Source organism: Oncorhynchus mykiss, chromosome 3, assembly GCF_013265735.2.
Source record: "Oncorhynchus mykiss isolate Arlee chromosome 3, USDA_OmykA_1.1, whole genome shotgun sequence".
Lineage (NCBI taxonomy): Eukaryota > Metazoa > Chordata > Actinopteri > Salmoniformes > Salmonidae > Oncorhynchus > Oncorhynchus mykiss.
This window is the reverse complement of record NC_048567.1, coordinates 8,537,377-8,547,376: the sequence shown is the minus strand read 5'-3', so window position 1 is coordinate 8,547,376 and position 10,000 is coordinate 8,537,377. Positions and strand designations below refer to the sequence as shown.

Genomic DNA, 10,000 nt, shown 5'->3' with positions numbered 1-10,000 from the left:
TGAAGAGGTTATCAGATATAAATGTGTCATGAAAGGAGTGTGGGTATCTGGCCTGGCAAAGCGGTTTTATGTGCTGACTGAAAAGGGACTGATAATTATTCGTTTTTTTACCCCACTGGTCTCAGCTGGTCTCAGCTGGTCTCCGCTGGTCTCAGCTGGTCTCAGCTGGTCTCAGCTGGTCTCCGCTGGTCTCAGCTGGTCTCAGCTGGTCTCAGGAAGAAATGACGAGTCCTCATTGTCCTTCACGAGTCAAAATGTATCCGAGACCAAGACAAGACCGAGACACTCAATATGTGGTCTCGAGACCGGACTTGAGTACTACAACGCTGGTGTATACTCTAGTGCAGGTATTCCCAAACTGGGGTGTGCGCAATGCCGTTGGGGGGTAAGCCAAATAAAAATGTGATTCACATTTTCAAACAGTCCATTTATATTTTCCAACGGGGCTATACATTTGGGTGAGGGTTTTTTCTCACCTGAGCAGCCTCGTTTCACTGGCAAAAATATAATTAAACCATCTAGTGTTCAGTGAAATAACAACACAATGTCGAATACAGGTAGCCTAGTCAAATAATTAACATCCAATCACATCAACCGTTACTCTCTCGCGGGAATTCCACTAACGGTCTGTATGTAGCCAAACGTAGCTGCTGCTCATTCTGTTTGCTCCAAAATTGATAAATGGTTAAAAAAGTAAGGCCCGTGTCCATAGAGACACATACCAGCTCTACTGGTAGTACTGATACTACTACTAGGACATCATACTGCTACTACCAGCAGTACTACACCTGCACCTGTCAACGACACAAGTTGTTCAGCTTCCACGAACACATCCAATGCTAGCATCGGTAATTCTACATTTGTTGTTAGCCCAGCTAGCATGGACACTGACAGTTGTGAATCTGATGTAGTCGAAGAGCTACTGCTCCTTACCTGGGAAAGCACCGAACAACAGACAGGGACGTTGGACTATCAAAAAGGCGCAAATTTGATGAGAACTACATTGATTTGGGGTTCACTTATATTGTGAGTAGTGCCTTTCCTCAGCCACAGTGTGTTATATGTGTAAAAGTACTATCTCACAACTCAATGAAACCTTACCTCAGACATTTAGAAACAAAACATGTCAATTTGAAAAATAATGCATGGGAGTTTTTTTTCAGAGAATTAAGATGACTTTTGAGTAGTAAGACATGTATAAAAGCAACAGATACCATTAATAAGAAGGGGCTAGAAGCGTCTTATATGGTGAGCTACCGAGTGGCTAGGACAGGCAAGCCCCATACTATCATGGAGGACTTAATTCTTCCTGCTGCCGTGGATATGGCTGGGACAATGCTGGGGGAAAAGGCCCAAAAAAACTATACAGACAATGCCTTCTGTCACGTCCTGACCTTAGTTCCTTTTTTATGTCTCTATTTTAGTTTGGTCAGGGCGTGAGTTGGGGTGGGCTTTCTACATTTTGTGTTCTATGTTTTCTATTTCTATGTGTTTGGCCTGGTATGGTTCCCAATCAAAGGCAGCTAGCAATCGTTGTCTCTGATTGAGAACCATACTTAGGAAGCCTGTTTTTCCCACTTGAGTTGTGGGTAGTTGTTTTCTGTCTCTGTGTCTCTACCAGACTGTTTCGGTTGTTCTTTTGTTTACTTTGTGTTTCAGTGTTCAGTTATCGAATAAATCTAACATGGACACTTACCACGCTGCATCTTGGTCCTCTCCTTCCAACAGCCTTCATCAAACAACACTGTTTCACGACGCATCAGTGACATGGAAGGAGATGATTTGGAACAATTACTGCTTCGCATACAAGCCAGTCAATTCTATGCGTTACAGCTGGATGAGTCAACAGACGTGGCGGGCCTGGCACAGCTCCTGGTATATGTCCGTTACGTTTATGGGGGGTCAATTAAGGAAGACATCCTCTTCTGCAAACCACTGGGAACCAGAACAGCAGGATAAGATATTTTTAAAGTACTGGACAGATTTCTGACATCAAATGGACTTTGGGGGTCAAGATGTGTTGGTATCTGTACTGATGGAGCAAAAGCCATGACAGGAAGACATATTGGAGTGGTAACGCGCGTGCAAGCAGTTGCTCCTGACGCCACTTGGGTTCACTGCAGCATCCACTGAGAGGATCTTGGGTTCACTTCATTGCGACAAAGGTCGCAAAGTTCAAGGGGGCCGAATACTTTCGCAAGGCACTGTATATTCAATGTGCGGGACAAAATTGAGGCTATGACTAAGAAGTTGGAGCTCTTCTCTGTCTGCATTAATAAGGACAACTCACAGGTCTTTCCATCATTGTATGATTTGTTGTGTGCAAATGCACTCAAGCTTACGGACAATGTCAATTGTGATGAGGTACTTTCTGGAAACGGACGACACAAACAACTAGATTCGTCATCCTTTCCTGCCCTGCCTCCAGTCCACTTCGTCATCCCTTTCCTGCCCTGCCTCCAGTCCACTTCGTCATCCCTTTCCTGACCTGCCTCCAGTCCACTTCGTCATCCCTTTCCTGCCCTGCCTCCAGTCCACTTCGTCATCCTTTTCCTGCACTGCCTCCAGTCCACTTCGTCATCCCTTTCCTCCCCTGCCTCGAGTCCACTTCGTCATCCCTTTCCTGCCCTGCCTCCAGTCCACTTCGTTATCCCTTTCCTGCCCTGCCTCCAGTCCACTTCGTTATCCCTTTCCTGCCCTGCCTCCAGTCCACTTCGTCATCCCTTTCCTGCCCTGCCTCCAGTCCACTTCGTTATCCCTTTCCTGCCCTGCCTCCAGTCCACTTCGTTATCCCTTTCCTGCCCTGCCTCCAGTCCACTTCGTTATCCCTTTCCTGCCCTGCCTCCAGTCCACTTCGTTATCCCTTTCCTGCCCTGCCTCCAGTCCACTTCGTCATCCCTTTCCTGCCCTGCCTCCAGTCCACTTCGTCATCTCTTTCCTGCCCTGCCTCCAGTCCACTTACCGATATCTGAACAAGAGAGCTCCATCGAAATTTCAACAAGCGGTTCTGTGAAAATTGAATTTAATCAGAAGCATCTGCCAGGAAACCTACACCACCCGATGTCACAGGAAGGCCATAAAGATCATCAAGGACAACAACCACCGGAGCCACTGCCTATCATCCAGAAGGTGAGGTCAGTACAGGTGCATCAAAGCAGGGACCAAGAGACTGAAAAACAGCTTCTATCTCAAGGCCACCAGACTGTTAAACAGCCACCACTAACATTGAGTGGCTGCTGCCAACACACTGACTCAACTCCAGCCACTTTAATAATGTACAAATTGATGTAAAAATGTATCACATGCCACTTTAAACAATGCCACTTAATATAATGTTTACAAACCCTACATTACTCATCTCAAATGTATATACTGTACTCGATACCATCTACTGCATCTTGCCTATGCCGTTCTGTACCATCACTCATTCATATATCTTTATGTACATAATCTTCATACCTTTACACTTGTGTGTATAAGGTAGTAGTTTTGGAATTGTTAGGTTAGATTACTCGTTGGTTATTACTGCATAGAAGCACAAGCATTTCGCTACACTCTCATTAACATCTGCTCACCATGTGTATGTGACAAATAACATTTGATTTGATTTGATTTGTGGATTGGGCTGCGCTCAGAGTATCCTGCTTGGCAAATCGCTCTGTTAAGACACTGACGCCCTTTGCAACCACGTACCTATGTGAGAGTGGATTCTCAGTCCTCACCAGCATGAAAACTAAATACAGGCACAGACTGTGTGTGGAAAATGATTTAAGACTGAAACTCTTTCCAGTACAACCCAACATTGCAGAGTTATGTGCATCCTTTCAAGCGCACCCTTCTCATTAACCTGTGGTGAGTTATTCTCAATTTTCGATGAACAAATAAGGTTTTATATGTAAGATGGCTAAATAAAGAGCAAAATTACTGATTATTAATATATTATTATTTGTGCCCTGGTCCTATAAGAGCTCTTTGTCACTTCCCACGAGCCGGGTTGTGACAAAAACTCACACTCAGTCTTATGTTTAATAAATGTATTGTATAGTGTGTGTGTGTGTGGCAGGCTTACAATGATGGCAAAAAACAACATTTGAGAGTGAGCTGACCCTGGTGCTAGAGGGGGTACAGCTGACCCTGGTGCTAGAGGGGGTATGTAGCTGGAGGTTCAATGTTTGAAGGGGTACGGGACTATAAAAAGTTTGGGAACCACTGCCCTAGTGCAACAACAGAAAAGCAACAACAGATCATGGATTGTGGGTGTTAGTGGCTGATGGAAGCCCCATAACCTCTCTCTCACTCTCTCACACACACACCTCCACACACACACACACACACACACACATGTAGAGCAGACCTGTGTGTGAGAGAATAAGATGTGTGTGTTACTAGCTGGGACCAGAGATATCGTGGAAGGAGGGAAAGAGGAGGAGCAGGGGAGTTCAGGTTCAGGAAGGAAGAGAGGGCAGGGGAGTTCAGGTTCAGGAAGGAAGAGAGGGCAGGGGAGTTCAGGTTCAGGAAGGAAGAAAGGGCAGGGGAGTTCAGGTTCAGGAAGGAAGAGAGGGCAGGGGAGTTCAAATGGCTCAGAGATGTGGGTTTGATTGGATGGATCATGGTGTTTTAACATCAGAGATGTGGGTTTGGATAGATGGATCATGGTGTTTTTAACATCAGAGATGTGGGCTGGATAGATGGATCATGGTGTTTTAACATCAGAGATGTGGGTTGGATAGATGGATTATGGTGTTTTAACATCAGAGATGTGAGTTTGGATAGATGGATCATGGTGTTATTAACATCAGAGATGTGAGTTTGGATAGATGGATCATGGTGTTTTAACATCAGAGATGTGGGTTGGATAGATGGATCATGGTGTTATTAACATCAGAGATGTGAGTTTGGATAGATGGATCATGGTGTTTTTAACATCAGAGATGTGGGGTCGGATAGATAGATCATGGTGTTTTAACATCAGAGATGTGGGTTGGATTCCCACAAGTGATACATTGCTTTCTATACAAGAGTCTGCTAAATGACCAGATGATTAAGTTCGGAGAGGAGAGGAGAGGTGGAGGAAGAGAGAAGAGGAGTAAAGAGGTACAGAGACTAGTGTAGGCACAGTAAGTCTAATCTGATGGTTATTTACCACTAGAGAGGAATAACACAACACAGAACAGTCACTGGGGAAGCAACATAAATACTCTACCTTACAGAGAGGGAGAAAGAGAGGGAGAGAGAGGGGGGGGGAGAGAGAGAGGGAGGGGGAGAGAGGGAGAGAGAGAGGGAGAAAGAGAGGGAGAAAGAGAGGGAGAGAGAGAGATGGAGGGAGAGAGAGAGGGGGGAGGGGGAGAGAGAGAGAGGGAGGGGGAGAGAGAGAGAGAGGGAGAGAGGGAGAGAGGGAGAAAGAGGGAGAGAGAGAGAGGGGGGGGAGGTTATCTGTGACTCGACATGGATGCCATCAACCTCATGCTGAGACACATGCTCACACACACACACACAAACACACATGCTCACAGACACACACAAACACACACACACACACACACGCTCACACATGCTCACACACGCACGCACACACACACACACACACACACACACACACACACACACACACACACACACATACTCGCATGTACTCTCCCACTACCATCCCAATGTCAAGGCTATATATGTGTGTGTATAGGACGCAGAGTGACAGGTGAAGTGGGTGACAGCTGTGCGATCCCTCAGAATAGACATGTTCCATCACAGCACAGCCCTCCAAGATGGCCGCCCCTGAGGGGAAGTCAGGGCCTTCTGAGCAGGGTGTGAAAATGATCTATTGGTCCGACAGGCGACATGTAGGAGTCCCAGGTATTTAAAAAGCATAGTTATTCTCAGCTAGATAGACATTAGGCCCAGTGTTTTGGGAGATCCCTGCCTGGTGTTAACAGTAGAGTTGGTAAGGCAAGAGGGGGTGACACTCTGGTGTAGGGTCAGAGGTCAAAGCTAGCAGGAACATATTAGAACACAGTCTCACCATGTGTGAATGGGAGAGAGACTATGCACAGGCGATTGAATAAAGAATGATGAATGCTACATAGAATTATTCAGAACGCCATATACTGTAGAATGTTGGAAGTTCTAAAAACAACATCTGTAAAGGATGATAGGCTATGCTCTAATTCTACACTGTAGAATGCTATGAAACACTGAACATAAAATGCTAATGGATGCTATAAGGGTATATAATGGTGAATACAGAACACTACATACTGTAGAATGGTATACAGAACGATATATAGAAACGGAGGAAAACAATGTGGAATTGAAAATACTATGGAACATGTATACAATTAAGAATGTTGAATAGAATGACCAGTTATTGAGAACATAATCAACTGCTAGGTTTACACTTGATAACTCATTATACGTAAATATTTCACACACACACAAACACACACACTTCTGTTACTCTCCCCTCCATTCTACTCCCTTGCTATTTTTCATCTCTATTTTGGGAGGGAATTAGAGCAGCTGGAAATGCTGAAATGATTGCAGGAGTGTATAGTACACACATACAGATTGAGTTTCCACACATACATGTGTTGCATACATCAACCCATACACACACCAGTAATAATAGTGAATACTGGCATACATCAACCCACACACACCAGTAATAATAGTGAATCCTGGCATACATCAACCCACACACACCAGTAATAATAGTGAATACTGGCATACATCAACCCACACACACCAGTAATAATAGTGAATACTGGCATACATCAACCCACACACACCAGTAATAATAGTAAATACTGGCATACATCAACCCATACACACACCAGCAATAATAGTGAATACTGGCATACATCAACCCATACACACACCAGTAATAATAGTAAATACTGGCATACATCAACCCACACACACCAGTAATAATAGTGAATACTGGCATACATCAACCCATACACACACCAGTAATAATAGTGAATACTGGCATACATCAACCCATACACACACCAGTGATAATAGTAAATACTGGCATACATCAACCCATACACACCAGTAATAATAGTGAATACTGGCATACATCAACCCATACACACACCAGTAATAATAGTGAATACTGGCATACATCAACCCATACACACCAGTAATAATAGTGAATACTGGCATACATCAACCCATACACACCAGTAATAATAGTGAATACTGGCATACCACTGGAAATATATTCACCTATTGTCACAACTACCTATTCTGACTATATTAGCTATGTAGAGAGAAAGACAGATTAAAAGAGAGACAGACAGACAGACAGACAGACAGACAGACAGACAGACAGACAGACAGACAGACAGAGAGAGAGAGAGAGAGAGAGAGAGAGAGAGAGAGAGAGAGGGAGAGAGAGAGAGAGAGAGAGAGAGAGAGAGAGAGAGAGAGGGAGGAGGAGGAGTGAGAAAGAGAAAAGGCATACCTTCAAACATGAGAGATAGTTGCAACATTGTGTGTCTCCCTCTTTCATACCACTCAAAAACAGCTGAAATACACACCCCAAAGTCTGTTTGTTCTCTAGCCTGGTAGCCAATCTGTTTGTTCTCTAGCCTGGTAGCCAGTCTGTTTGTTCTCTAGCCTGGTAGCCAGTCTGTTTGTTCTCTAGCCTGCAAGCCAATCTGTTTGTTCTCTAGCCTGGTAGCCAATCTGTTTGTTCTTTAGCCTGGTAGCCGGTCTGTTTGTTTTCTAGCCTGGTAGCCAGTCTGTTTGTTCTCTAGCCTGGTAGCCAATCTGTTTGTTCTTTAGCCTGGTAGCCGGTCTGTTTGTTTTCTAGCCTGGTAGCCAGTCTGTTTGTTCTCTAGCCTGGTAGCCAATCTGTTTGTTCTTTAGCCTGGTAGCCGGTCTGTTTGTTCTCTAGCCTGGTAGCCAGTCTGTTTGTTCTTCAGCCTGGTAGCCAGTCTGTTTGTTCTTCAGCCTGGTAGCCGGTCTGTTTGTTCTCTAGCCAGGTAGCCAGTCTGTTTGTTCTCTTGCCAGGTAGCCAGTCTGTTTAAGCACTAGCCTGGTAGCCAGTCTGTTTGTTCTTCAGCCTGGTAGCCAGTCTGTTTGTTCTCTAGCCAGGTAGCCAGTCTGTTTAAGCACTAGCCTGGTAGCCAGTCTGTTTGTTCTCTTTGCAGGTAGCTAGTCTGTTTAAGCTCCCTAGTCGTTGCCATGCCAGACATGAAAACACAATGTAATAGTGTCTCCTGCACTCAAACCCTGTTAGGATCAATACTCATCCATCAACTAACACTTGGGTTTGTCGCACTGATGACACACACGAACACACAAACACACACAGATGCCCGCACACACACACACACGCATGCTCGCACACACATGTAACAGTATAACTTTAGTCCGTCCCCTCGCCCCGACCCGGGAGTGAACCAGGGACCCTCTGCACACACAGACAACAGTCACCCACGAAGCATCGTTACCCATCACTCCACAAAAGCCGCGGCCCTTGCAGAGCAAGGGGAACCACTACTTCAAGGTCTCAAAGCGAGTGACGTCACCGATTGAAATGCTATTAGCGCGCACCACCGCTAACTAGCTAGCCATTTCACATCGGTTCCACATGCTCAATGCCATCTGCTCCGATAAATATTTGCAAGATGCTTTGATACTACAAATCCCTATACTGTTTATTAGAATTTACTTCTTAAACAAAAGCATCTGACACACAATGGCGTCCATGCTGATCCATGTATGTTCGAGTTGTGACACACAATGGTGTCTGATTCATAGAAGAGAAGACTTGTCTGGAGCTGGGATAAGAACCTAAATCAGCCTTTTCATTATCGCCTCTCCTTTTCTCTCTCTTTCTACAGCCTTTTATTTATCTCTCTCTTCCTCCATCCTCACTGTCGATCACACTCCCCCGGTTTATCACTGGAAGAACAGAGGAGCAGAGAGATGGTGGGAGCATGAAGAGGGGAGACAGTTTCCCTCAGGCTATTAAAAAGAGGAGAAAGAAAGAGATTCAAACCAAGAATATCAAGAAGAAAGAGGAAAGCAAGAAAGCGAGACAGGATTCTTCAGGGAGAAAGAGGAAGAGACAGCGAGAGGGAGGGAGAGAGAGAGAGAGAGAGAGAGAGAGATAGGTAGGTAGCAGGTAGAGAGAGAGGGGGGGGGGGAGGGAGAGAGAGAGGTAGCAGGGAGAGAGATAGATAGAGAGGTAGAGAGAGAGAGAGAGAGAGAGAGAGGGGGGAGAGAGATAGAGGGAGAGAGAGAGGTAGCAGGGAGAGAGTCCAGCTAGCCTTATTACACTCACCATTACCCAGACAGATGAGATATCAGTAACCTCTCACTGCTGCTACTTCTACTGCTGCTACTTCTACTGCTGCTACTTCTACTGTTGCTACTGCTGCTACTGCTGCTACTTCTACTGCTACTGCTGCTACTTCTACTGCTGCTACTTCTACTGCTGCTACTTCTACTGCTGCTGCTGCTACTGCTGCTACTTCTACTGCTGCTACTTCTACTGCTGCTACTTCTACTGCTGCTACTTCTACTGCTACTGCTGCTACTTCTACTGCTGCTACTTCTACTGCTGCTACTTCTACTGCTGCTGCTGCTACTGCTGCTACTTCTACTGCTGCTACTTCTACTGCTGCTGCTGCTACTGCTGCTACTTCTACTGCTGATACTTCTACTGCTGCTACTTCTACTGCTGCTACTTCTACTGTTGCTACTGCTGCTACTGCTGCTACTTCTACTGCTGCTGATGCTACTGCTGCTACTTCTACTGCTGCTGCTGCTACTGCTGCTACTTCTACTGCTGCTACTTCTACTGCTGCTACTTCTACTGCTGCTGCTGCTACTGCTACTGCTGCTACTTCTACTGCTGCTACTTCTACTGCTGCTGCTACTACTGCTGCTACTTCTACTGATGCTACTGTTGCTACTGCTGCTACTTCTACTGCTACTGCTGCTCCTGCTACTGCTGCTACTTCTACTGCTGCTACTGTTGCTACTGCTG

The 10,000-nt window shown here is 45.4% G+C and overlaps 1 protein-coding gene across 1 annotated transcript in view; it reads right to left on the bottom strand.

The window, feature by feature from the left end:
- LOC110520896 (small conductance calcium-activated potassium channel protein 2-like) overlaps window positions 1–10,000 on the bottom strand; it is a 95,532-nt gene that overhangs the window by 81,096 nt on the left and 4,436 nt on the right. The window lies entirely within an intron of this gene.